General features: G+C 40.2%; 1 protein-coding gene across 3 annotated transcripts in view; it reads left to right on the top strand.

Moving 5' to 3' along the window:
- The first annotated feature begins 1,730 nt into the window (after window positions 1-1,730).
- Window positions 1,731-27,952, top strand: part of GHR (growth hormone receptor) — a 146,973-nt gene continuing 120,751 nt past the window's right edge. For 2 of the 3 annotated variants that reach the window (XM_071580739.1, XM_071580741.1), the window contains exon 1: window positions 26,868-27,301. The gene's annotated coding sequence lies outside the window, so the exon portion shown is untranslated. Of the gene's footprint in view, window positions 1,891-26,867; window positions 27,302-27,952 lie in introns of those variants that run through there. The other variant, XM_071580740.1, reaches the window with a different exon arrangement.

Raw genomic sequence — 27,952 nt, forward strand, 5'->3', positions numbered from 1 at the left:
GTATAATTGAAGCTGTTTTCAAGCAAGTTATAACATAATAAGGAGTAAAAATCCAATGTCAGTAATATAATTTGGTATCAAATATCAGTGTTTCTTAGCAACAACCCTGTAATGTTCAGTGAAGGCCATGCTCAAATGATGTAATATTATATCAGTGGAGAATATTTTCAGTGAATGATTATGCTTCAGGTTTTTCTCTGAAAAAATGTAGATGTTGCAAGAACCTTTCTGCTCTGTGTTGAAAACACGAATCATTGGGTTATTCTGCTTTGTTTTTAACAATCTTCATATAATTCAGCTGTGACAGCCTTCATTATATCAAAACCAAAACTTGCTTCAAAGTACTTGTGTTCTATTTCTTGTGAAGGAAGGTTGTGTGTTTTAACAGGGAGGCTTTTTTCAGCCCCTGAGATCTCTCTCAAGGATGTCTTGGGATGGACCCACAGTGTTGAATGCACAGATGTATAAAGCAACAATGAAGGAAGAAAAAGTTTGGAGTTTCTCCCCATGTTCGAGATGTGAAATCTAAGATATGTTCACAACCCCTTTCTCTTAAAGTTCAAGCCATTCTGGAAAACAGGTAAAGTTTTTACATTTCAGCATACAAATGGGAAAGAATTTAGTCAAATAAGAACTGGGAATATTAGAGATTACTACTAATACCTTGATATCCTATTTTAATATTTTTAATATTTTAATTTTTAAAATATTTTTAATATTTTTATAACCTGACGTTTCTTTATTCATTACCCAAAAGACAAAAATCTGTGTGTGAATTAACACTATTCAGACAGCAATTTGGACAAGATCAAATTCTTTGCCACTCACAGATGTGGCTTCATGGAGATTTCTATTACCTGAACCTCTCACCCCTTCCTGCATGGGCAGAACTGGAGAAAATGCATCTTCTGGAAATTTTCATGCCTGATGCACTTTTCATTTGAGGGAGATCACTTCCACTTTTCTCTTTCCTTTCTGATTCAAGTGTTAGGGAGGTACACAACCTCAGCGCTTACAAAATCTCAACCTTTTATGATAGAGGAGCATGAGTATAAAATGATTGTACTTTGATCAAAGAATGAGCCTTTCTTTCTCAGAACAAGTGCTTCAGAGTTATTTTTCCAGTCAGCTAACAGTCATTTAAGGACCATCAGAAGAGCTTGGCCTCTGACAGAAACACATTTGTATCAAAGTGACAAAGCAGATGAAAGGAATAAAGAGAGCATAAACATGAAGATAGTATAGTGAACAACTGACATATGTAATGAAGGTAGTTGATATCCCTGGAATGGGAGATCTGTGCCCATGTGGGTTCAAACCATTTGCTTCATTACCCAACTCTCAACATCTCAGGTCTTCCAGAGGTGTGGAAATGTTAAACTTGGCAGGGCAACATGTCTATCTCAGCAGACCAATGAAGGCTCTGTCTGGAGAGCAAAACCAACCAAATGAACAGCTGAGAATGTTTTGCAAATAATTTTTTTTGAATGGGCCTCTAGGCCAGTCTTATTGCCCTTTAGCTGAAATAAGTGCTTTGTGCTACAATGTGTAACCAGTCCCAGCTCCAAGGCCATGCAGGGGACATGTTGACATCGGCAGTTACAGATAGGGCGTATCTCTCTCACCCCTGCTCCGGTCAGGAGGATAGGGACCAATTCTGGCCAGAAACCCTTGAACCCAGGTAAACATGCCACAGAGCCCACAGTAATATACTTTACCCTTTCCAGGACTTTTACTTCAGGTCCAGCAGAACTTCAGCATTGCTGTGCAGCTTCAGAACAGAACCCACCTTCCATCAATCGGGCCCCAGGCAGGGGTGGGACGGATGTGTGGCTCTGTCGCTGCCGTGGGAGATACACTATCGGTCTTGCCTGGTGCTGCATAGCTAAGGTAGGAGGACAGAGATTTCTGGAGGAGACCTGGACCTGATGGTGGTTGGCATTAGAGGCTACAGGAGAAAGCATGAGGAATTAGAACCCAGCATTTCTAGAGCAATAGACCCATCAGGAAACTTTCTTCCTTGTCTTGAAGGCTTGGCCAGGGAGACAGGAGGGACTGTGTTCCTGCAGTTTATCTGAGTAAACCACGGTGTCCAGTCTGACTTGCTCTTGGTGCTGAGGCTGGCACACATTTAGTGACTGCCTGTATCTGTCACTCCCTTCTCCAATTGTAAAATGCTCTTTTTTCCCTTCTCTTCTGCACTGCAGATCGTGAAAGGAGGAAATGGGATTGGGGGAGGGATGTTGCCTTTAAATTCTACTTTTCCATGACAATTCTGTGATATGCCTAGAAATCTAACATTTAATTTTTACAATTTCACTTTTTTCTCTTTCTTCACTGAAAGTTTTCTTTTGGGAAAATAATTTCAGATTCATGTTTATGCATAACTGTTTATCCTAGGATCAGAAGCAAAGAAATGAAAATATAAATGTGATGTGTGGTATTACTTTGAGAAGAAAAGTAAATGAAATGTATATCATTTAAAATTGCATTAGTCTGCTTGATAAACAATTATCTCATAATTGCATTCCACTTTACACAGAGAAAACAGTGGTTAAATAGATGTGTTGATAATGCATTTGAGGAAATAAATTTAGCATTTTACCTAACAGTCACATAATCTTAAAATTGTTTTCTCTAAATCGGTTTCTGGAGATTTGGAGTGTTAGTTCCAAGACTTAACTAACGTGGGGATCTTATTGCCTGTACTAAGCTCCATGGTGGGGCTTCACAGATGCAGTACACTTGCCATAAGGTAAATCCAGTTCTTCCAAGAACAGTGTTGAAACACAATGCATGTTCAGGAATGCTATGAATTTCTGGGTCAGTCGAGCCTACCCTGGCAGCATAACTGCATATCCAGACATTTTTAAACATTGCTAGAGTATTTCCATCTTTAGTATACAGAAGCTGTTTTCTCTGCACACTGAAGACAGGAGTACCTGGGTTTCATGAACGTCTTTGGTATATCTGTTCAATTTAATTTTTCAGGTGTGCTTTTTAAGTATTTTCAGGTCTGAATTTCCCATCTTAAGAACTGATTATTTTGACATTTAGATTTTGTCTTATTTAATCTACTGGGGTTTCTTTCCATGTTAGAAAGAGATTTGGAATATGTAGAGAGGGATAAGGGAGGTCTTACTTGGGTAAAAATAATAAAAAAAAGATTTTCTGATTTCCTACACAGTAAAACACAAAACTTTAACTTAGAATTAACATTAAATGTTTCAAACTCTGTATCCAGAAACCTAACAATTTATCTCCTGTGTACTTAGCCATTTTTATAATGGGTTCTTTTTTTTCCTTTTTAAAAAATGTCTATCCATTTGTAAACACATAATAGTTGGTTTGGGCATGTTGCAATCAAATATTTCATTTGCAGCAAGTTCAACATTTTCTTCATGTTGTTTTTCCAATTAAAATTGCTTCTTAAAATAATCTCATTTAATATTTCAAATATAGATTTGATTTATTTACTGATGAAACTTACGAAAATTACTTACCTATAGCTATAACCAACTGATGCTTTCTGTAGAAACTGAAACTGATTTTGGTGGGATGTAGTTTAAAACCCTTTACCTCAGAATTTTTAATTTTTAGAAGAGTTGAAAAGACTGAAAAGTTTGGGATTCCTCATTCCTGAAGGGCTATATTTTTTCACTGCTCTAATTTTAGTTCTGTTTATTGTTTCTCTCATTATACTATCAAATGTTTTGTAAGACATTTTCATAAAAAACAAAAGTGAATGTTTTGTGAGATTTTACGCATCACACAAGTATACTAAAAGATACACAGAATCACTTTTTTGAAATCATCAAATCCTTTGAAAACTTCATAAATTACCCAAGTATTTCTGACTCCAGTGATGTATGGTGTCCTTACTGCTCTTGTATACAGTGAGGCTAAACTGGTGAAAAGAAATCTGTGTAGCTTCTGTACACCCAGCACTGTGATCTGTGCAACTCCTAAAGGAATTCCTAAAAACCCTTAGCGTGCATTTTATCAGGCTTTAGGAATATGGTCTTAAAATTTTGTCACAAATCTTAGCAAATGGAAAATGCTTTGAGTATGCCAGAATCTGAGAGACTCAGCTATTAACTCTCACATTACCACATAGTTTTCTGTAACTGAAGTTTGGAAAGGATATTGAGAATTTGCCCAGAGCTTACTAACTACTTGAACAATAAGGTAGTTGTATCAGATTATGAAACTCAGGTTATTTTGTGAAGCAATAATCAAGTATGGAGTGGCTTAGAATGAAACCTTAAACAACTGTGTTTGATATGGTTATTGCCTCATAATAGAAATAATCAGTAGGTTAATTTTTTCAGAGCAAAATAATTTGCATTAAAATTGTAAATACCAGTTTATCTTAACTACAGGCCTACATAACACTACACTCCTAGGAGAACACTTTCAGTGTTCATCAAACTTACATGGCATTTGTCATTAAGTGGTGGCATTAGTTTACCTCTAATTAACATAGCTAATGAATTGGATGTCCTTGTCTGTGTTTCTTCAGTCATTGTTAGCAAGTTGGAAAAACTGATATCTAGTAAATTATTTGTTCTGAATGCTCTGTGGTGATTGGTCTGAAAAAACTCACACATTCCAAACTGTAAGGTCCATCCTTGGTGACCACTGGCATCCAATGTGACAGAGAAGCATTACAATCATAAGAACATAGAGTAGATGGCAGTCCCTGCCCTAAATAGCCTGTATTATAACTAGAGGAAGGGATGCACAATGAGTTACTGATTGAAAATCATGTAAGCAACTACTGGAAAATTCAGGAGTTTCCTATTTTATATTAATTATTTTTTATATTAATTGTCCTTTGTTACTACTGCTACTTGAAGTCATTGCTCTTGAAACAGAAATACCGGTTAAGCAGAAAGCCTTTGATGCTTAGACTTCTCTTAAGTACTCTGTCAAGCTCTTTCATCCTATTCTACATGTTTAATCTTAAAATTGAGATATGATTTAAAAATGAATGTATGCAATGAAATGCAACCAGACAAAAAGTTAGCAGGAAATTTAGCAATGAATGAACTCTTGATTCTAAATTAAAATTGAACATTTGATTCCCTTTTGGGGTAGGACAATAGTATAAAAACATGATATTCAAACTTCCAATGAGGAAGAAATTGTATTTTTGGGATACTTCTTACTAAGCCATTTTTCTTACTAAATCTCATGTTTAGCTATGGTTCCTGGGAGCACCCCTCCAGGGACTGAAGTGTTCCCCTTAAACAATCGAGAGGTTATCAGGGCTACCACCCCACAGATGCCGACATTTGTCCACAGGCTGTTATAGAGAATTTAGACTCCTGAATGTAGCTGTTGGGTATCAAGCAATCGAGTATTGAAAGTAAATGTTTAGCAGAATGGGGTTCAAATCTTGTTCTGCACTATGCTCTTGTATTTTATTACCCAGAAAATTACTTCTGAAATAATTATCTGAAATTTATTAGAAAAAAAATTCAATGTTGAAAGAAAATTTCAGCTCACTGTTCTCATTATTGGAGATGTTCTTCAGTTCAAAGTACACACAAATAGAAATACTTTATAGCCACCAAAGAACTCAATGTGGGTAGGGACATGTCTGAGAGAAGAGGCCTCTCTTGGCACTTGTTAACAAAGAAGAGATTTGAACAGCTGCACCAGACATTGTTTACATGCAGGATGTGCAATAACTTAGGATACTTTTATTAAGAAAAAAAATCAAGTTAAAGTGATTGTAGGACTGCAACTCATGTCTGGAAATTTACAGTAATGAAATCTTTGACAAATATTCCCATAGACAAATGTTGCTCTGGCAGTGACAGCAGCCAGCAATGGCAGCGTGAAAGAACTTAAGACAAGTAAAAATCATGGTCAATACTGTCCATTTTTTAAGAGTAAGTTTGTATTCCTCCAAGAGTTAAGCACTGAAATAGTCTCCTGGAAGGCTTAAAAGAGTTCACATATTGAAGACCAACAGCAGTTGAGGAAGTGCTCTAGCGATGATGACAGATGTGGTAGGAAAGCAGCAAGAGTGGTGGTAGAGTTGAAGAGTGTCCATACAAATAAGAAAAACTACCTTTTACCCAGCAATACATGCCCTGGAGTTCCACATACTGCAGAGATTGATTTACATACTTCTTAGCTGGGATAAGGAAGTTAGCCTGCATTTGGACTGCTGCCATGAACCTGAGAAAAGGTTTGTAATAGTGACATAACTTATTTTGTAGATTAATTTTTTATCTCTTACCATTTTATTGTTTTATTTTGTTTCTTTATCCTCTTATTGAAGCTGTGTTTTTTCAAATCACTTTGACCGGTGTAGGTACTTCTCACTCTTTTGTGCATTATTGCTCAGGTTTCTGAGAGGGAGTCTAAGAATAGTTTCTTAAGTTTTCAGAAGGAACTGATAGAGCTTGTATTGTCTTCATGCAAGTGTAAATGAGCATTGTCAGTTTATAATTCTTACTGCCTAGTCAGTCATAATTCCAACTCTTCTGTATCTTCCATGACAAGACCTAGAGTTGAGTTCAACACCTTCCATGATGAATTTTTTTTGTATATTTAGAAACTCTTAGTGCAAAGATCTTTCATGGTTTCTTCTCAGATGAGATCTGTGTGGTTGCAGCATGGAGTGTTAGCCTGAGTTGTATTTGTCATTGTAATACTTTCCCCTGCATTTGTAACTATTTTCCTGGGTGTGTGGTTTTGTGGCTGGATCCAACCCCACTAAAATCAGTATAAAGGTTTTATGACTGGTGGGATTTGGATATTATCTTGCCACCTGGAAACCATTTATTCAAATATAAATGAAAAAATACAGAGATGTTTTGAAGTACCGCATAATGCCTGCTCAATTAAGATGAATTAATCTGACAGGAAGACAGATTTTTTATGATGAAAGGGTTAAGTAATCCTTTTGCAAGACTCCTTCAAGGCTTTTTATAGGGCTGTTTTGTATTGCACCTATACAAGTTTCCCTGGCTCATTTAATTACTATTTACATTGATCCTCAAGCCAGAGTACTATGGATGTGGTTAAAGGAAAACATGCCATGTTTGGATATCCAACCAGACAGAAACAGTAATATATGTGAGAAATTAAGTTCTGAAATAAAGCAAAAATATAGGGTCAGTAATGCTGTTGGTCAAGATTGGAAGAGATTAAAATGAACAGCATATTTTGTAAGCATGTTTAGCATGATTTAGAGAGTGTGCATGAAGATACCAAAAGGCAGCATCAGGAACAGCTATTCACCTTTTAATTTCTGAGTTAGTCCTTGCTATTAACATAATTTTTACAACATGTAGCTTATCCATCTCCCCCCAACAGTGTTGACAGAAGCTATGGAAATTCTCACAGGATAAAATCTACTTTAGATCAGGTTAATGAACAAAGTTCTTACAGCACATTAATCTTGTGGAAATTAATAGATTTGTCTATATGTGCTCCTATATCATCTGACTTCCTCTGGAGCATCCTCAGAAGCATCAGTATAAGACAGGATAAATCACTGAATGTGAACAATTGTAAGTGCATTTCAAATCTCATGCATATGCTATCCATTGCCTTCTTTTGCACTGACTTTTAGCTTCTAAAACAGATAGCTTTAGATTTGTATGTGAGACTAACAAAAAAGGCCCACTGCCTGTTGTTCCTAACAAAGGAGAAACTTCTGTTCTTGCAATACTGTGTTTTTCTTGTGGGGCAAAAGGCTTATTGTAAAATTGAACTCAGGAGTACCAAGAATCCAGAACCTGAGAAGACAGAGCTGTAGATTTAGAGATTTCAGAAAGTGATGAGACTGCACAAATGTGGGAGAGATCAGGAGGTTGCAAGAAACATGCCAAAGGAAAATATGAAATCTGGACCTTATGGTATTTAAAGGGGCAGAAATGTGGATGGATAAGAGCATCAAGAGAAGGAATGAACAGTGACAATTGGTAGTAGTTCTAGGCTACCTGCATATTCTGAATAAGAAACACCAGAAGAATGCATAGACAGATGGAGGATAGGATGGCATCAATGAAAAGTATAGCACAGGAATCAGGGTTTTCTTTTATCAGGATTTTTACTGCCAAGGAATACTTACAGGATATATTTTTATTTATTATTTTTATTTCACTAGCTAGACAGCAAGGCTGATATTCTCACTATCCTTCATCTGGAAAAAAAAATCCACAAAAAATTGGACCTCTTGAAATTGTATTAAAGATCAATTTCTGTTTGAATCTCTCTAGAAAATGGTTGCAAGCTGACTTCTTAAATCTTCTTACCCAACATGTGAAGGTCATACATCAGAAATATATAAGTTTATTGCTGTGTTAATTCAGTAGTTGTTTTCTGAAAATTAATATCACTGACTTGCACGACTAGTCATTCAAAACCATAGAAATTTCAATTCAAAAGTTCAGTCTAATTTTTGCCCCTGCAGTTGAGACATGCATAGTTGGACATATGAGTCCAACTTTGAATGAACTTTTAACTTCTCCAGAGTGTGTTTTTGTTTGGGGGATGGTATTTTTTCTTGTTTGTTTGTTATTTGTTTGTTTGGGGTTTTTTCACTTCTGTCAAAGGCCCTTGGGATTTATGTCTTAAAATAAGCTAAACAGTCTCTGTACTATTTTAACCACTTATAAAGACATTTCATGTATTTGTCATCTAATAAAATCCCAAATGGAACAGTTCCCGTTGCAACAGTCAGACAAGTGCTTTCTTTCACATGCAACTTTCTGTCCTGCTAGCTGAGAACTTACAGGTTTACTTACTGAATTAGTGAATTGAATATATTTGTATTTTGTGCTCTGAACTTTATTGTTCATCTGAGTAGCCATATTTAACATGGGCACCTGTAAAAGACAAGTTTACTGTAATACTCTATTTTTGATGCAGAGTATTTGCAAGAGGAAATGCCTAGAATCTCTGATAACTCTCAAAAAAACCCAGTTTGCCCAGTCTCAATCTTATTATCAGCAATAAATCAGTTTTTCAGTCAGTTTTTCAATCTCTTTTAGGAAAGATTATTATTATACATTCATAAGAGTGATCCTATTGCTACCTTGGAAATTACTACAGCTACAGATTTCAACAGCACCATGAAGTTGGTGATCCTGTGCAAGTCCTGAAGCGGGAGACCAGGAACAACAGCATTGCCTCAGCTCTCAAAATCTACCTCAAAGGGGGAAAATAGTTAACTGGTTAATTCTTGAAAACTACCGCTGTAACCCAAAATAGTTTATGGCCTATTTTCAGTTTACAGTGTGGTACAATTTTAATGGGAAATATAAATGTTAAGTGATCACTTTTCAAGGTGTGCTAGTAGTTGCCTGTGACTGTAACCTAAAGTCCTCAGCTGCTGTTTTAGGGTCAGCCTCTCTTAACAAATCTTGTCTGTATATTTATTTATGCATTTCCAGTTAGTCATTGATTTACAATGACAGTGCAGTGGGAGTAGGTGTCATTGCCAAATGTATCCTCTTTGCTTGGAGACAAACCAATTGTAAAGGAAAATAACACCAAAAAAAATCACAATTATTCCTTTTTGTCATTTCTCAAATGATGGACTGATTGTATTTTCAGCTTCTTTTTGGAATGAGAGGTACCTTCTTGGTCTTTTACCAATACATGCAAAGGAAGTTTTTCTTCAGAGTACAGGATTAGTCAGCCGCCTCTTGAAACAAAGTACAAGAAGGAGAAAATATTAATAGGAGAAATTAAGCAACACCTTCAGTAATATTTTGGGCTTCAAAATACTCATGACCAATTACGTGAATCACAAACTACTTCCTCTGCCATTTTCAGCAAGAAATTCAGGACAAGATCTAACTCATGTTTAGATGTTCTAGTTTCTACAGTTATTAATGGTCTTTCTACAGGCAGTAGAGATACACAAATGTGTGCAGAGGATGAAACTTTTAAAATCTCAGCCTCTGGAGGTCTCAGTTCCCATCTATGCACAGGGAAAAAGCACTTTGCTGCATTGGAAATGAGACTAAGTGAATTGAAGAATGTTAAGCATTTGCACTATGACACTACAGCTGTGTCAGCGCTGGAGACAGGCCATGTTATGGAGGCTTCGCAACAAAAATGTCAGAAAACTTACTGTGTTGGGGTAACTGTGTGATAGGGAATAGAGTTTGTCTTAGCCCATGCTACCGAAATTTCTTTAGCCATTTTCCATGGCTGAAGATCCAGAGGCTGTGAGGACAGTCATTACTTCCTTCAGAAAGTGAAGAGCCTATTTGTGCTCAGAAATGAGCAGAGCTCTGAAAGGCAAATGAATTCAGACTAAAATGGAAAACGAATGGTGCTGCCAAGTGATCATAGGCATTAATGAGGGTTTCAGTAAGACGAGTAGAAAGCAAACAACTCTTCACTACAAAGCAAAGTACATTCTCTATAACAGGCCTGACTCTCAGAGGAATCTGGAGGGAATGTACTCTTTGAAGATTGCCTAAGAAATAAGTGCTCAAAGTTCACAGGCTCCCTTAATCAAAGCAAGTCACCCATTAACACCTCCTTCACATCCCAAGTGCTTTGTACCTCAAGGCATATCACCTTTCTGCACACAGAAAAGAAGGATTTTCTCTATAATTTTGTTAGTGATGAGTAATTTTACAACAAAACTACCATCAGAACACCATTTGTGCCTCACTTTTATACTGCTGTAGGCTTTTTTTGGTAGATTCTGCATTTTGTTTTGTTTGGTCTTCTTCAGGCTGAGGATAGGGTCTATGTTACTGACCACTGTACTCATTTCCATTTCTCATTCTACTTCACTTCCTGAATCTTGATGCAGAGACCTTCCCACCATGGAGGGAGTCACAGACCTGTCTGGTCAGGGAGGACGAAAAGCTCCTATGCATTGGCAGAGCAATGGGACTCTGATGAAACTGTCTATTGTCCTAGAGCTCAGATGCCAGTGGAACGTACCTGGCCAGAGCAAAATGCTCTTAGTGGTGTTGTGGGGTGCAAGGACTCACCTCCAAGGGTACCTAATGCTTGGGAAAGGAGGAAGGGTGAACTAAATCACCCAGCCTAGTGGAGTCAAATCTGAAAATTATATTTGTTAAGGTTAGCAGCCAACACCCACAAATGCACTTTTTGAGGCCTTCTCCTTCACCAAAGGAAGTTGCTGTATTAACGATTCCCTTGCAGTAACTAACACCCTGTAGGACCATCATACAGAAAAAGAAGGATGTGACCAAAAGGGACTAGTTGGAGGGGACAAGACCTTCGGTGAAATGGCCTTGAGATGCTTTGATCACAAGATGAAGTCTGGCAGATATGCACTCACACTACTTCCAGCCTCTGCTCAGACCATAATCAGGGGTCATGTCACAAACCCTGGTGGCCTGGGAACTCTGCTGGTATTTATCACCCCATGAAACAGAACACTTGTCAGTCCAATGAATTAAATAGCTCTAGGGTGAAGTTGCAACACAGTAGGCTCATCATCTCATTGTGCAATAAGCAGAATGTTATGGAATCGCACAGAAAATCAGCAGAAGATAGAAAGACCAACACTCTTCTTGTCCCAGCAGGCAGGATCATCAGGTCATGGCATACCTTTAGTAAGTCTTGCTCTTTCCAGTACTTTCAGGAATATATGTGCTCCAATTGCCTTGTTTAATCAGTTTTGGATCCCTGATTTGCTTGAGTCCTAGCAGTAGGGCCAATTTTTGATGCTTGTAAAACAGTGAGGAAAAGAATGAGTATTGTGATGGTCACAGCTGCTCTTCAAAGCTGCACTTCACATTCAACACATATTTCATGGACTTTGCCTTTGAAGCAGAAGAGGGGAGCCTCATCATTCTCAGGATGAAGGTTTGATTTAAAAAAGGAATGAAAACTCTACATTAATAGATGGAAGTCAGCTGTTCTGTACTCTCAGCTGCCTATAAATGGCTATGACACTGATAAATAAGTAGCTAGAATGCACAGATAAGGGAAACATTGCTCTTACTAGCCCAAGGCATTATAAAATGTGCTGTCAGGCTAGATTATGGGAAGTTGGAGGATTTTTTTATTATGACAGGGAAATATAAGAAGCAATTTAGGGATGGGGAGAAGCATAATTCAATATTTTAAAATGGAGTTGAAAAGTAGTAAGAGATACATCAGCATAAGAGGCTTCCAAATCTAATGTCCCAAGGGACCTCCATTTTATTTCTAGATACCTAAGTATATGAAGAAGAGGAAAGGAAACAGTAACCATAACCTGAGCTGAAACCATTCAGAGGTAGAAAGAACAAAAGTCTGCACCAGAGAAGATAAAGGAGAGCTTAATATTAAACATAGTAAGAAAGACAGTGATCATACCAGATTTGTACTTGCTCTTTTTTGAGCAACATGAAGATGATCCAGGTAATTACAGCCAGAGAAAGGACTAAGAAATTCACTGCAACTACTCCACTGCTGTCAGTAAGGATCAGTTACCAGACAAGAGACTATTCCTCCAGCAAATCAATTACAAGAGTGGGCTGGGAATGATCATACGAAGCCTCAGCCTCTCTGAAATCATTAACCTGAACTGAAATAGAGCTGTGCAGCTGAAAGCAGGGGAGGAGAGAGGTGGGATCTGAGAAGACTGGCAGAGATCTGGAAAAAATACGAATATATATAAATAATAATGTTTTTCTTTGACATGGAACAGACTCCAGAAAGTGAGCCTTGATGTACTATGCAGCAGCTGAAAGAAGCAATTGAAACAATGAAGATAGCTGCTCTAGTAATTTTAATTTCAACTCTGTATTTCTGAACTGTGATCTCAAAAAGTTGTGACTGTGTGGAGGTCAGGGGTGTTGTGGTTGGAGATCACTAGCTGTGAGGAAAACTCTAATGAGTTTACACAAAGCACCATTTAAAAGTTGAGTGCATTGGCTCAAATGGAGTTTTTGGTTGATTCACATAGACAGAAAATGGGTAATGTTTGAATAAAATAAAAAAATCCCTTGTTTTGACCCTACTAAATTTGAAGTTATGGAAATTAATTAGAGACAGCTCAAGCAGGCAGATGACCATACCTATATCTGTACTAGTCAGTGAAACAGAACCAGTCATGGATAGGCAATGCCCACACTACACAGCTTTTGACCATGTTGTCCTCTGGGACCTCATCCAGCTCTGTATAATATAATGATTATTTTTGTGTGGTAGCTAAAATCGTGTGAAGGTTCAGGTTTCAGTTTGCCAGACCAGTGTTTTCATAGCACAAAATGGAGGGACTGTATCACATAACCCTGACGTGTACCGTGTTACATACCCAGGGATTCAGACACTGCCGGGACAGTGAAGAAGGACAGTGTAAGAGCAAGTGAGCTCCAGTGGTTTAGTCACTTCCATACTGTCTACTGGAAACAGTTCCCAGCCAGTGCTACACCCGGCAGTATTCAGGACTTGCTGACTCAGGTAAAAACCTGCCTATGGGGCCCATTGAGCAATCTCATTGCCTGGTCCAGTTTTATTTAGCACTAGATTGAAAATAGTTTCACTAAAAGAAAAAATATGGGATTAGTACAAGATGAAAAAGGGAATTATGACTGGATGCAGCTTTGTCAGCAATGCTTAGGGAATCAAGGTACATACAAGCAACACAGGGAAACAAGTGCATGTACTCTAGCATTGCCTATTCTGCTCCTCCGTGTGGCATGGCTTCTGCTTTTCCTGGGTAGTACTGGCTTCTCTTCCCCCAGAGACCACAAGCTTCACTCAGCACTGTAGTGGCTGTGGCTTGCTCTAAAGAAGGGACTATGGGGAGAAAGATGTATCAGACAAGGGACTTTGTACAGAGAGAGGAAATATTAGAGAGACAAAAAAACCAGTTCATGGAACAGCGTGTGTTTCACACACTGAAATGTGTGATCTGGATCATGTAGGCTCTGAGGAGCCTCAGCAGAACCCAAGGTGTGGCTGGATTGCTGGGAACTTCCCAGAAACCCGGAACTTGGCTCACACTAGGTTCAGCAAATGGACCACACCATGACAGATGTGGATTTCAGATTTTGTGGCTCCAGGGCAGCCAGTTCCAATATATGGGAGTCAAGTATCTCTATTTCACTGCTCCAAGCCAAAGTCACAGACCCGGGGTAGTAGAACTAAGGTGACAACTTATTTTCTACATTCTTAGAAGTTGTTTCACTGGAAATGTCAAAATCTTCAGGTTTGGATCCAAATCAAAACAAAGCAAACAGAAAGGAGTAAAAGAAAAGAAATATTTGCATTGAACTGGAAATTCTCCTTTTAGGGCAGGTCAGCTGCAGGATTATTAGAAAAATGAAGTACAAAGAACAACCAGATGAATCTCCATTCCTACTAGAACTGACTATTGTAACAGTCTGACACAATAGTCCTGAGAGGGGACTAAACAACTTGCTAAAATCAAAGTCAAAGCAAAGAGACAATAAAGTAACTATGAATATACCCAGAGAAAGCATCTGGAAGGAAGTGAGTAATTTCATGTAAAGGACAATTTTGATTCATGCAGAAATGGATTTTTGCTGGCAATGAATATATTTAAGTATGAAATTAGATGAATACTCATCACCTTTAGAAAAGCTGAGTTCTGATGCTCCTATCTCAATGAAGCATTTTTAAGGTGATTTTTGAGAGAGTTCAAGATGTTTAGATTATACAATAGCTGGAAATTGTGGACCAGATCCCCACATACAAACTGCAGGAAATACAAAGAAGAACATCAGTCTTCCCTCTCTGCCCATGTAGGTAAGCAGTGTGAGGCATTGGTGTATACCTGTATCTCATGATGACTAGCTATCAGGATATATGTAGGCTCTATATGTGATCCTATGCATTGGGGATCTCTGTATTTCACTTTTAAACAGTTCTTAAAAACTTCACACTTTTGTTTTTGCATTAAAATCATTCAGGTGTAAAGGAATAAATAAAATATTAATGAGACAGCCCCAACATATGAGAAGACTTACAATTATGACAATATTTTGTTGAAACCACTGAAACATGTACATATTAAAGACAGCGATCTCACTGTTGTAGTCCTTTCTCTGCCTGACCCAGCCCACACTTCCCAGCTATTCCTCCACTGCAGATAAATGGATGGGGCATGAAGGTTTTAGTTCTCCAGGCAGTTATGAAACATCAGCACTGAGCTTCCGCTTCCTCTGCAGGGTGACGTAAACAGTGTCTGTGCTCCGTGAGTAAGAAAGGCTATATTTTTTATGAGATATATCTCCAGAATTACAAACTTCCCTCACATTTCCCTGTCCTTGAGAGAGTTAATGACTTATCTTATATTTTAAGTTAAACTTTTAGTATGTAACAAGAATACCTCAGTGGCTCTCCTATGCAAAGATTTTGGCCAGGCGTGGACTGATCTGGGAGTGAGGGTAGAGGCAAGCAAACCCTTAAACTCAAGTCCCTCATGTGAGACAGAGCAGCCCCAGCTGCTGGGCTCCTTGTCATGTCAGGCCAATGTCTGCAACAGGAGTAATAGTTGAAAACTACTAATTCAAAATTTTAAAAATTTGAACTTAGGAAAGTGGCAGAAAGCAGTTTAGTAACCATTTCTCTTACTAGAGCACAACTGCTGGGGTCAAAGTCATTCATGTTCTTAGTAAACAGCAAGTAGCACAAGTCACAACATAATGGGGCCTTCCCCGTGGCTGTGTCAAATATTTTATAGGATTGTTTCTGTACAGGCTATTTCTAGATGTGGCCTGTGTCAGAGGTTTGGGCTGGCTGGATATCTAAGCATCTGTTTACAAGAGTCAGGATGGATGGAATGTTATCAAGTTCAGTGAAAGGCTACTGGAAAGGACACATCTGTTGGTGCTCCACTTCAGAGATACAATTGTTGTGATTAAAAATAAAATAACAAAACCACATTAGGTAAATATTACTGCCATTATTTGAAGACTTTTAAACATTGCATTTGCAAATTACCTAAGGGCTGGTATCTAAACTGCATTACACTAAAGTAAATGATGACAAATAAAAGTACAACTCAACACTCAACTTAGATTTTTGATAAAATGAGGTCTCCCCTCAGTCTCCTCTTCTCCAGGCTGAACAACCAACTGTCCTCAGCTGCTCCTCATACAGTTTCCCCCTCAACGCCCTTCATGATCTTTGTTGCCCTCCTTTGGACACTCTCTAAGAGCTTTGTATCCTTCTTATCTTGTGGTGCCCAAAACTGCACACACCATTCCAGGTGAGGCTGTCCCAGTGCAGAGCAGAGCAGGACAATCCTCTCCCTCGCCTGGCTGGTGATGCTGTGCCTGATGCCCCCCAGGACACGGTTGGCCCTCCTGGCTGCCAGGGCACTGCTGACTCATGTTCAACTTGCCATCAAAGAACAAGGAAAAAGTTGCATGCTTAGATTTAATTTTATATACCATGTGTTCACTCTGTATGACTGTATGTGGACATTTCAAGTGTATAAACCAAATTTGAACAAATTTAAGTAAATAGAAAAAAGTGTGGAGAGGGTAGGAATGTGGCAAGTCAAGTTAACAGCATGAGGAAATGCAGGAAATCAACAGGAGTAAGGATACCCAAAACTTGACCACAAAAATTACCTTATTGGTAAAACAGACTTATGAGTAAGATAACTAACATAACAAGACTATCTGACAGCAAAGAATACAGCTCTGCACTGATGCTGAGCTCCAGACAGGGGATGAAGTTGGACTTGCTGAAAGCCTCTGGGTGATGGTGAAAGAAGAGGAGGACATAATTGCTGCTATCATTAAACTAAGCCACGTGAACAGGGAACACATGCAGTGGAAGCCTTTTTTATCAATAACATGAGAAATTATTCAACACTCAGCACACAAAACCAAAGAGTCACAAGACAGTTTAACTGTCAGAAGAATGGGTAGGAAAGGAAACATCTGGACAGGAATAAATTAGCAAGCTCCGTACTGAAAAGCATTGGTCCCCATTTCTATTTCATCAGCAAAAACAGAGGAGAGGCACTTCTAGATGTGTTTCTTACCAGTGAAGAGTAGTTTTTCGAGAAAACAATGATGAAAAGCAACCTGGGGACAGTGACTGTGAAACTATAGACTATGAAATCCTGTGAAAGAAAATAGGAAATGAAGGAGACAATCTCATCCAAACATGGACTCAGAGTAGGTTAACTTCCACCAACTCAAGAAAAAAAAATCATAGGAAAAAAGAGTTGTTATGGCAGAAAACATGAGCTATCATCAGAGCAAGAGAATGCTGAGACATGTTTAGCTAAGCCAGGAACTTCTAATTGATCTCAAAATCACAAAGTTTCATCTGAGAAGAGGAAATCAATTTGAATTGTAAAACATGTAAAATAACAGCACGAGTTTATGATCCAATCAGAAAACTAAGTCAAAACCCCAACATACAGCTAGGAAACACTTCAAAAGGTAATGTGCAGTAAAAATAAAGAAAAGAAAATTGGGATTGCTTTTGCTGCCTATTTGTGACAGTAGAGGCAAAGCAATGGCATGATGATCCTGAGAAAACTGGAGTATTTAAAACTTTTTTTTGCATGTCATGCAGGCACATCAGTAGCATAATTAACATTCATGACAAAGGGTTAAGTACTCAATGTAAAACAGGGAAGAAATAGGACAGGAGTGGATTACAAAATGTCCTCAAGCCAACCAGATGAGATAGACTACGGCTTGGGACATTTTAAGAATTAGGTGAATGCATCAGATTAGCAATTATTTGAGAATCAGTGAAAAATTGCTAAAACATGTAAGACTGGGAAAGGATGAAAAAATAACAACTGCTTTATGGAAAAAGAGGGGGGAAAGCAGACAAAGAAGAGCCTGGAAATAAACTAATCAATTTAACTTCAACTCATAGGAAAAAAAAATCAACCAACCAACCAGAACCCCCCAAAATGACACAAAAAACCCCCAAACCAAAGACCAAAAAAACCCAAACAAACAAACAGAAAAACAACCCCCACCCCAAAAAACATATCTAGAATCAGTTAGAGTCTTCACAAACTCTTGAAAATGAAAGGTAATAGCATAAAGACTAACTTTCTAATGCATATATTGTTAAACACATTTCCTTTATTTTGATACTGTCATATCACAAAATAAGGGTTTTTCAGGGATCTTTCATTGTTCTGACTTTATTCAACTTTTTCTTAAAAATCTGAATAAAGCTTGCAGATGAGAAAAGACTGGAAAGAAGTGAAAGCATGAATGTGTTACAAGACATAATTCAGAGCGAGAATTATCTTGAGAAATTGCAGTGGTGTAATGAAAAGTGGATTAAATGCTAAATTATACACTGCACTTAGGTGAGAATAATAAAATTGAATGCTGTGGTTCATAAAGAGCAGTACAGCCCTCATGCCTTCCTCTTCTGAGCACTATTAGTATGCCAGGTAGAGAACCTGGTCCCTCTGGGACATTACACTTCAGGAAAGACACAGGCCAATTGAAGAAAGCTCAAAACAGTGCAAGTGATTAGAGGAAAAGAGAACGCATCCTATGAGGTAAGACTTCAAAAACAGAGATCATTTGACCTCAGATTGAGGGAAAACTGAAGAGTATGCGGCAATTATTTTCAAATACGGAAGAGAATAATCTGATCACCATTTTCAATGGGTAGGAGAATTCTAGAATTTAAATTGTAGCTGGAAAAAAAAAGTGTTAGGCATTAAGGAAAACATTCTAATTATAAACTTTTGAATATCTGATACTGGTGGTTTTGGTAGGTAAGGGGGCTTTTACCAGTGAGACATTAAGAAAGCCAGTTAAGAAAATATCAAGAATTAGGTAAGGACAGTAAATCATGCTTTATACATGAGTGAACATGAGTAGGTAACTTACAGGTTTCAGCTGTATTTGGCTCCTCAGTAATTCAAATATGGTTGTGATGTCAAAATGATGACATGTCAAGCACGTCAAGCACATGATGAGCAGGTGGTTTGTTGTGGTGTAGGAGCTACTGCTCAATCTTAGTCTCCACCTATGAAAAGAAAGAGTCATCAAATCCTCTTTAGAGTGAAGTCACCTATTTTCCTGGAACCCAGCCTTATATTTAGCTTGCCCTACATCCCACGATGGAGCTCAGGAGTCCTGAAAGAACCCTGCTGTTCACAGGACTCCTGCTCTTTGGCCTCTCCAAGGCAATGATACTCATCGCATGGCTTTCATCCTAGGTAAAACATTGTTATGCTGCTCTATTAAGCTGAAATGCTGGACACTTCCTGAACTGGATGACTCTTGAGGTCATTTCTGTGCCAGCTGACTTGAGCCTTCACTGCCTTACCGTACTGTTAAGAGCACTAAGAACCATCACAGTATAAGCATTCAGGATGAAGAGTTTGAAATAAATGTGTGCAGCAATTTCAGCCAGGCAGAGGGCCACAGGACAACAGATATTGGGGATGGACAGCCAAGCCACTTCCTGTGGAAGTGGAAAGTCCATGGGAGAACCTCACGAAGGAGAAGGACTTGTTGAGTAAGAACAAAAGGGTCCAGAGGTTTGCATTTTGACTGCCAAGGTGGTTATACCTCCATTAAAATTTCTGAAGGGAGAAGTGTCAGTGTAGCATCAGCAAAAAGGGCTCTATAATACAAAAGCCAGGGAGTTACATACTTGTGGATCTGATTTTTACACCTGATTAGATGGATTGTACAGACTAGAATTGGGAAGCATATCAACAGTCTTTTTGAAGAGTCCAAATGCTACCTCCCATCATCTTAGGAACTTCCATGTGTAAGACAATATTCTGCTTTGAGTACTGATTCGCAATTCCCTGTAAGCATTTGAATGACAAGATAATATTAATTCAGGATTTTCCTCTACTGATGTCATGTTTTTCTCAAAATGGTGAGTAGATGTTAAAACCCAAGCTCTTCAGAAAGAGATCAATGTTGTCCTCGATCGAAAGAATACCAGTTACACAGAGATGACAATACCATGTATATTGTTAGTCTGTCTGTCTCAAATCCCTTGCTGTCACATATGTTTAAGATCTGTCAATTATAGACTTTCAGCCAAATTGTAAATTAAAAGTTACTGCTGTTCCTGTAACTCCCAGATTTATGAAAATGAGAAAGTACCCTGTAGATTTGTTTATACTCAGCTAGTCCAAGAAATTCAAGTCATACTTTATACACTGTGACCTTGATCAAATTCCTGTTCTCTTTTGCATGAACACTACTGTTTTAGCTTACAGTGAATCTAAGTACCCAAATAGTCAAGCATAATGTCTGCTCTAGCTTCTGTGATCTCCTTCCCACATAAATCTGACAGATCAAAGAACTTGTGGTGGAGAGCAGGGATATGTAGCAAAAGTTGCAGAAAAATGCTCATGAAACATGGGTAGACAATGAAGACATGCTTGGGGAAATAAAATGTAAAATACTTGGAAAAGTGAACCAGTTAGATCTCCAATATGTTAGAATAGACATTTAAGCACAGGAAACAATCCATAAAAGTCTTGTTTAACATTCTTAAACCTTTGAGATACTTTAGATCCTAGCATTTTAGGGAGAAGCTTCACCAAACACTTAAACTTGTGCTGTTGGTAGAAGGAAATGGAGAACAGTGTGGACACGTAAGTGCAAAAGTGATCTCAGACTCTGAATTCCAGCTTTGCAGATGATGGTCACTATCTTCAATAAACATTTGAAAGACTAAAGATAGGATTCAGTTAGGATCCACAGGCCAACACTAACACAATATTTATCATAAAATTGATTTATGTTTTTCTCTGTTCACTTGAAGTAGTTATTCAGGCTAATGTAACATTTAGAAGGCAGGAAAACCTGTATAGTGCTGGAAATAGGCCAAGATACCAGCTTTTATATTAGTTATCTTAGAAAAAAAGAGCAGCGAATATATCACTTAAAGCAAAACCTTCATTTCTACTCTCCTCCATCTCCCTTCTTCAGAAAAAAAGCAAGCAAAATACTGCCATTTACACTTTTCCTAGAGAACCAGAAAGTTGGTGTTTCCATTACACAGCCAGATAGGTCTTTGTTTTATCTTACCTGTAGATAATGACATGATGTATGCCTTAAAAGTAACAGAAACGGAGAGCAAGAGACCTCAGGCTCTGGCAGTGTTCCTTCATTATTTTCTCTCTTTGCCTCTCTTTGTCTTATTATCCAAAATGCTTGTTCATATTGATTCCTTGGAGATTAGTTCCCGAAAGAAAATTCTCCGTTTCCACAGATAGTGGTTAGGTAATTATTCCACTTTCATATAAAGTATTCGGGGGACCTTTGCTCTGTAGCTGTAAAGGAAGTAACCCAGACAACCCACAACCTAAATTTTTCCACACATTCAGGGGCTGAGCACAGAGCTGCTATTAAATATTTTTATTTTTCTTTTGCATACAGCAAGCACTGTGCATTCCCAGCTCTTGGGACAAGTCTGATCATGGTTGGAATATGCATTTTATTAGTGTGGTTTCTTTTTGTGGCAAGCAATCGTGTGCCAGGGTACTTTTTTCTGCAATTCTACTTGCGATGGAAATTTAGATTAAAGGAGTTTTTCTCTTTCAGCTATTCCTATTCCTTAGATGAATAAAGAACATCAAAAATGTGACCTACTCACTGCAAAGAATTTTGACTTGTTACTATCCTATGAACAGATGTTTTGATGGAAAACACAGTATATGCCTAAAAGACTGATTTTACTCCCTAAAGGTTAAGTTTCACTTAAATTTCACACAGCAGTGGACTTGTTTTCTCCTTATGTTTTCTAAAGTCGTGTGTCATGGTTATAAGCCCTGCTGGAAATTAAGCACCACGCAGCCCCTTGCTCAAACTTTCTCCCTCTCTCCCTGCCAGAGTGGAAAGGGGAGGAGAATCAAAGTAGAACTTGTACGTTAAGATAACAACTGTTTAATAATTGAAAATAAATTAAAATACTGTAATAATGTAAAAATAAGAGTAATATTAGTAGTAACAATGGCAATAGTAGTAGTAATAGTAATAATAGCAATTAAAAAAAAGAAAGGAAAAAGCAAGTGATGCATAATGCAATTGCTCACCACTTGCTGACCGATGCCAGATGCCCCTTCCTGAATCCAGACTGGACCCCCTTCTGGGTAACTCCTCTCAGTTTGTATACTGGGCACAATGTTCTAAAGTGTCGAATATCCATCTGGTCAATTCAGGTCACCTGTCCCAGCTATGCTTCCTCCCAGTTTCTTTTGCAAACCTCCCCACCATCAGAGCACAAGATAAGAAAAAAAAAGTCCATGACTTGGGATAAACACACCTTAGCAAAGAACCAAATAATCAGAGTGCTATCAACACCATTCTCATTCCAAATCCAAAACAGAGCACTGTAACAGCTACTGAGAAGAAATCAACTCTATCGCAGCCAAACCCAGAACACATAACATAAAGGGGGAAGCACATGTGCATCTCAATCACTACCTTATTTCTAAAAGGCCAACATGTTCTTTTTACATTCCCAAGTTTTTATTACCCTCTAGATAAGATCAGTGGAGATTAATTGAAAAGAGTAATTGGAAAAATATGTTGTGTTGTACTAATAAAAAATATGGATTCATAGTCCCTATGCCTGGAGGCCAGTAACAAGTGCAGTACTACAGAATCAATAAAACTTGTACCCATCCTGTTTAATACCTGTATCAATGACCTGGAGGAGGTAACGTGTGCTCTCCTCAAGTTTGCATATAACACCAAACTGGAGGGATCAGCCAATATGCTCAAGGGCAGGGCTGTCTTTCAGCAAGACCCAGGCAGGCTGAGGAGTGGGCTGATGGGAGACGTGAAATTCTGCCAGGAGAAATGCAAAATCCTGCCCTGGTAAGAAAGGAACCCATGCAGTGATACAGAGATATTGCCAAACTGGAGTGACCCAGTGAAGTGCCACCAGGATTCTCAGCTCAGGATTTGGAGCATGAGCCCCCCCAAAGGACGTTGAGGGACAAGGCTGCTCTGGCATGAAAAAGAGAAAGGTTTATTGGCACCTCAGAGCAGCCTTCCCCTTGCTACAAGTAGGACACTGAGAAGACAAGAGCCAGGCTCTACACAGCAATATATGGTTGACAAAGCAGAGAAAATGATCATAATCAGAACTGAGAAGTTCAGATGGGAGAAGAAAGGAAACTTTTGCACTGTGAGGACAGTGCAGCAGTGGAGCAGGTTGCCCCAAGATGCTGTGCAGTCTCTATCCATGGAGAAACTCAACTGGGTAAAGCCCTGAGCAAGAAGATTTTCCCTCTTCACTGACTCTGAAGTAAGCAGGAGATTGGACTAGTGAGCTCATGAGATCTCTTTCAAACTGAATCTGTTCCTGTGATTGTCTTAAAAAGAAGCCAAGAAAATAGATAAAAAGATAGATTTAACCTGTGATTAAGAATATGTAATATCAATGTCTTGATTTAATCTCAGTCTCCTGCAGTTTAACATGCAGTTTTGAAAAATAAAAATGCTTTTGTAATTTAGTATAAGTAGTTCTTCACCCAAGAGAAACATACTTGTACTCACTTAAACATCAAACAATAGGGAATGTTGAACTACTCAGACTAGACCATATTGTTTCAGGCCTCATGTAAAAGCTCCACAGGTAAATCAGTATCAATTATGAGCATTTTGCAATACTGTATTAGCAAAATGTTTAGCAACAGAAAAGTCACCTTATTTCCTTCCAGTACAAAGTCTACTAGACAAAGAAATCCTTTTGTTTGTTTTTTTCTGAGCATGGCCACTGCATGTGGACCCCATTATACTGATCTAGAAATGTATACATAATAACATTGGTTTTGCTGCTAAATCAAGCAACAGAAGTTTGGCAGACATAACCAATACTGCTACCTTTTTATTGTACAAGCTCAGACCTTAGTCAGTGCTTCCACTAGGCATTCACCGTGAATCAGGCAGAAATTACAATCAGCACTTGCCATAGACACTTTAAAGAAAAGGAGCCTCTTTAAGATGGAGAAGTTATGAACTACGCTTTTGGAATCCTATTTGACATTCTGTTGATAAACACTATGTTATACACTAATATAAACAGAGCAAAACCAGACTCAGAGACCATTTTTGCTTCCGCACCTGGTTGCAGAGGACTTTCAGTAAACTGTTTGGAATAGACTGAAGTGGCAACCACACGTTCAGAGAAAAAAGTAAGTGTAGGCATCATTGGATACTACGTCAGAGCAAATGGTCAGAATTCAGGTATCTTTACAGAGAGTACTCAAGTTAGGCTTGCTTTTCCAAGCCTTTTATAAAGATTGGAAAACAAAGACCTTTTTTTTTTTCAATAGGAGAAAAGCCAAGAGACCACTGGCTGCTTTTTATGCTATATATTTGTATTGGAGAGATTAAGAAAATTAAAAATATTTACCCTACTCACAAGTTACACACACAGTTGCGCTTTCACACCTCCAGGACCAGCTGCAGACAGTGCAAAAACTACACTCTTACCTGTCTCCTGTCTTTCCAGCCACACCCACACCCTCACAAACTTTCTGATGGAAAACTACTGTGGCTGCTTTTGCCTAAATCTGGTTTTATTGGCAGTGAACTGTGTTTGACATTAATCTCCATGAAACTAAACCACCTGCCATCTGAAAAAACAAAAAAATTTATCTAGTATACCAAAAGTCCAGGCAGGTATAAACCCAGCATTTTTAATAAATATTTGGACTTATTATGACCTATATTTATTTGTACGTAAAATGAGGGAGTAATAAAGTATTTCCTCTTTTTTATCTATATGGTATTTTAGATGTTCAGGTCTCACCGCTACTTGGCCAATACAAAACATTTTGTCATAGTCTCAGATCTCACTATGTTACAGGAATGTTGTATTAAACAAACCCCATAAACATCTCTGGACCTGGAATACAAGTTTTCCTCTTCAAACATAGTGCTTCCATTACCAAATTACAGGGCCAGGATCAGGTCTGTGGTTGCAAGTTCTAACCCAGTAAGTTATTAATCATGCTTTGCCACAGCTTCAGTAGCAAGAGGTAAAAATGAAAGGCCTGGATAACAACCACTATTTTGGCAGCACAGCCATCTCCCAGGAGATGCAGATATAAGTTCTCTAAGTGCTAAAAACTGAAACTTAGTGTCCTTTGCACGTATATTAATGGAAAGACTATGGTACTACTCAATACCGTCAACAAATATAGAGTTCTGTTCCCATGACTTTTGAATGAGGAAAAGGCAATAGGTGGTTCTGGCACAGGAATAGAGAAGATGAATCTACGTGCTCTCAGTTTAAAACCTCAGTGATACTTCTGTCATGTGTTTATCAACATGTCAGATTTTAAATCCATCCATTCAATTGAAAATTGCTGAGGTTGCATCTCATGGTCAATCTTGCCCCAGCTATATGTCTTTAGCCTGCCCTGGGCCCACACTGTAGTGGCAAGGGCAAGTCTAGATCCTTGCTGAGCCTGGCTCAGGACAGATTACTTGAATGTTTGCAGGTTAGTGTTTGAGGCACATGAGGTCCCTGGAGCCAAGGAGTGCCCAGTCACACAGCTCCTGGTGCAGTAACAAGGCAAGGGCAGCACCAGCCTGAGCTGCCAGAGCTGCCAGGAACCTCACTGACCCCAGCCACTGTAACCGGACAACCTCCTCGTGCTGGCACAGGTATTCCTGTTCACCAAACCACAGCAAGGACCTTGGGTGTGTGAGAAATGCCCACGTTTTACCAATAGAATTTAGAGGGCACAAAGTCATCAAAGCAAAACTAAATTTTTATTTAGCAGATTTGGCTGAACCGGATGCGTCTCTCTCTAGCCCAAGAGACAGATCCAGAACAAAAAGAAACAGAATTTTTTATACCCCTTCCGGGCTGAAAGGTCCCTGCCCCCTCTTCCTATTGGCTGGGAACTGGGGACTCACAATCTAGCCCGGTTTGCCTGCCTGTCCAAGACCCCCCACCTCTCTCCAAAGGTGGGAAAAACCGTTAGAAACTAATTACCCCTTAACTATTCTGTTTCTAACAGGTGAGCTACAATTCTCTTCTATTCCTGGTTAATTTCAGAAGGGATTTTGCACTGTGGTATACCAAATGATGATGAAACTCTTAGAACACTGACTTGTGGGGCTCTTGTCCCATGAAGAAGCCGATGTTGAGCCAACCTGAAGGTGAGGGGTTCACAAGGGACAGGGCTCCAGGGGCCTTCAGGATGAGTGTGTCACTGCTGAGGTCACCTTTGCATGTAAAAGTCTATCTCTGGTACGTCGTCAACGTAAATAAAATGTATCTAAATAAACTGACGGCATTACGCTTATTTTGAATTGGTTTTTTTCTCTAAGGTGTTTCATAGAAGATAAATATTTAATAATTGCAAGAAAATCCCTGGCAGTTGCTCTGCCTTTTTCTGTAGCTCCTGTCTCCGCTCACACTATTCAACTCTGCCTGCACACCGCCACGCACTTGGTCACAGAAGGTACCCAACATCATCCTATCAGCCGTCCAAAAACCACTTCACTTCCACCTGGCAGATACGCCCGTGGCACGGGGACACTCCCCTCCCCCTAAAATCGGGTTCGTCGCCCTCCTGAACACAAACGCGAGCGCCAGCCCTGCCCTGGCTGGCAGGCGCCGCGTCGGGAGCCCAGCGGTCTATCCGCGGTATCCATCGCCGGGCGGGCCGTGCACGCAGCGCTGGCGCCCCGCTGGGGTCGGTGCCGCCTGCGGGATGTGCGCTGCAGTAGCCGCCGTCTCCCCCTAGACGGAGCCCCGCGGTGCAGCACGGGGTGGGCGGCAGCGATCCCGGGGACGCGCTGAGCCTCCCCCGCCCGCCCCACCCCGCCAGACACGCTCCCCCGGCCCCGCTCCCTGACCCCCCTCTCGTGGCGGGCGGGCCGCCGCTGCCGGGGGGGAGGAGGGGGAATAGGAGGAGGAATAAGAGGAGGAATAGGAGGAGGAATAGGAGGAGGAATAGGAGGAGGAGGAGTGCGCGCGGCAGCGGCCGCGGAGTGCCCAGTGCCCAGTGCCCAGCCAGGGAGGGCAGGGCAGGGCGGCCGCGGAGCGAGAGCTCAGCTAGTGCCGCCGCCGCTGTTGAGGGTGGAGGCGGGTGGGCGTGCAGGGAGAGGTGGTGGGGAGCGCTCCCGTGCTGACCTCCCCTCCCGTCCTCTACTCCGCCCGCCGCGCCCCGCCCTGCGGGAGGAGTGCGGGCTCAGCCCGGCGCCCCACCGCTCTCGCTCGCCTTGTCGCCTGTCGCTGCCGCCCCCGAAGTTGGGGCCGGTCGCGGCGGCCGCTCACTGAGGCGCTCCCATGGTGCCGGTGCCCGCCACGGAGGACCACGCCCGCCGCCGCCCGCCTCGCCGCCGAAACTTGGGCGAACTTTGTGAGCGAGTCGGTGAGTACCGGGCGGCGGTTCCGCGCCTCTCCCCGCCCGCCGCGGACGCGGAGCGGCTTCCTCACCCCCAGCCCCCTGACGGGCTTCTCCCACTCTTACCCGGCTCTCGGCCCGAGACGGCGGGGCTTTGCGAGCTTTCCCCGCGGCCCCGGCCGGTGCTGGAGCCTCCCCGGGAGCTGGCAGCAGCAGCGCGGCGTCAGCGCCGGCCGGGGCTGGGACGGAGGGCGGGGGACGAGAATTCCCGTCAGCTCGCGTGCGGTGGGCGATGTTAGGGGCGACGGTCGACGGAAGCCTGCCCTCGGATGTGTGGAGAATCAGTTTTCTGGAGAAACACTCTTTTCCGCGTGTACCTGGATTTCAAAAGCAGAGCGAGAATGGTAGTTTAGCTGCCAGCGTCGCAGTCTTTCCCCCTCTGTAGTAGACCTAATCGGAGTTTCTCTTCTGTGTGTTTTTTTCCCAGTTTATACAATGCTCTCCTTCCCTTTTCTTTTCTTTCTTTTTTTTTCCCCCAACTATAATTTTGTTTCTTCATGTGTGGCCTGCTGAAAGTATTACACAGGATAAAAAAATACAGAAAATGTTTTTAAAAGCAAACACTACAAATGCTCTGAGCAGAAGTATACAAAACAGGCGTTAATGCAGAGGAATAAG

The sequence above is a fragment of the Pithys albifrons genome, chromosome Z, assembly GCF_047495875.1.
Source record: "Pithys albifrons albifrons isolate INPA30051 chromosome Z, PitAlb_v1, whole genome shotgun sequence".
In the NCBI taxonomy this organism is placed as follows: Eukaryota; Metazoa; Chordata; class Aves; order Passeriformes; family Thamnophilidae; genus Pithys; species Pithys albifrons.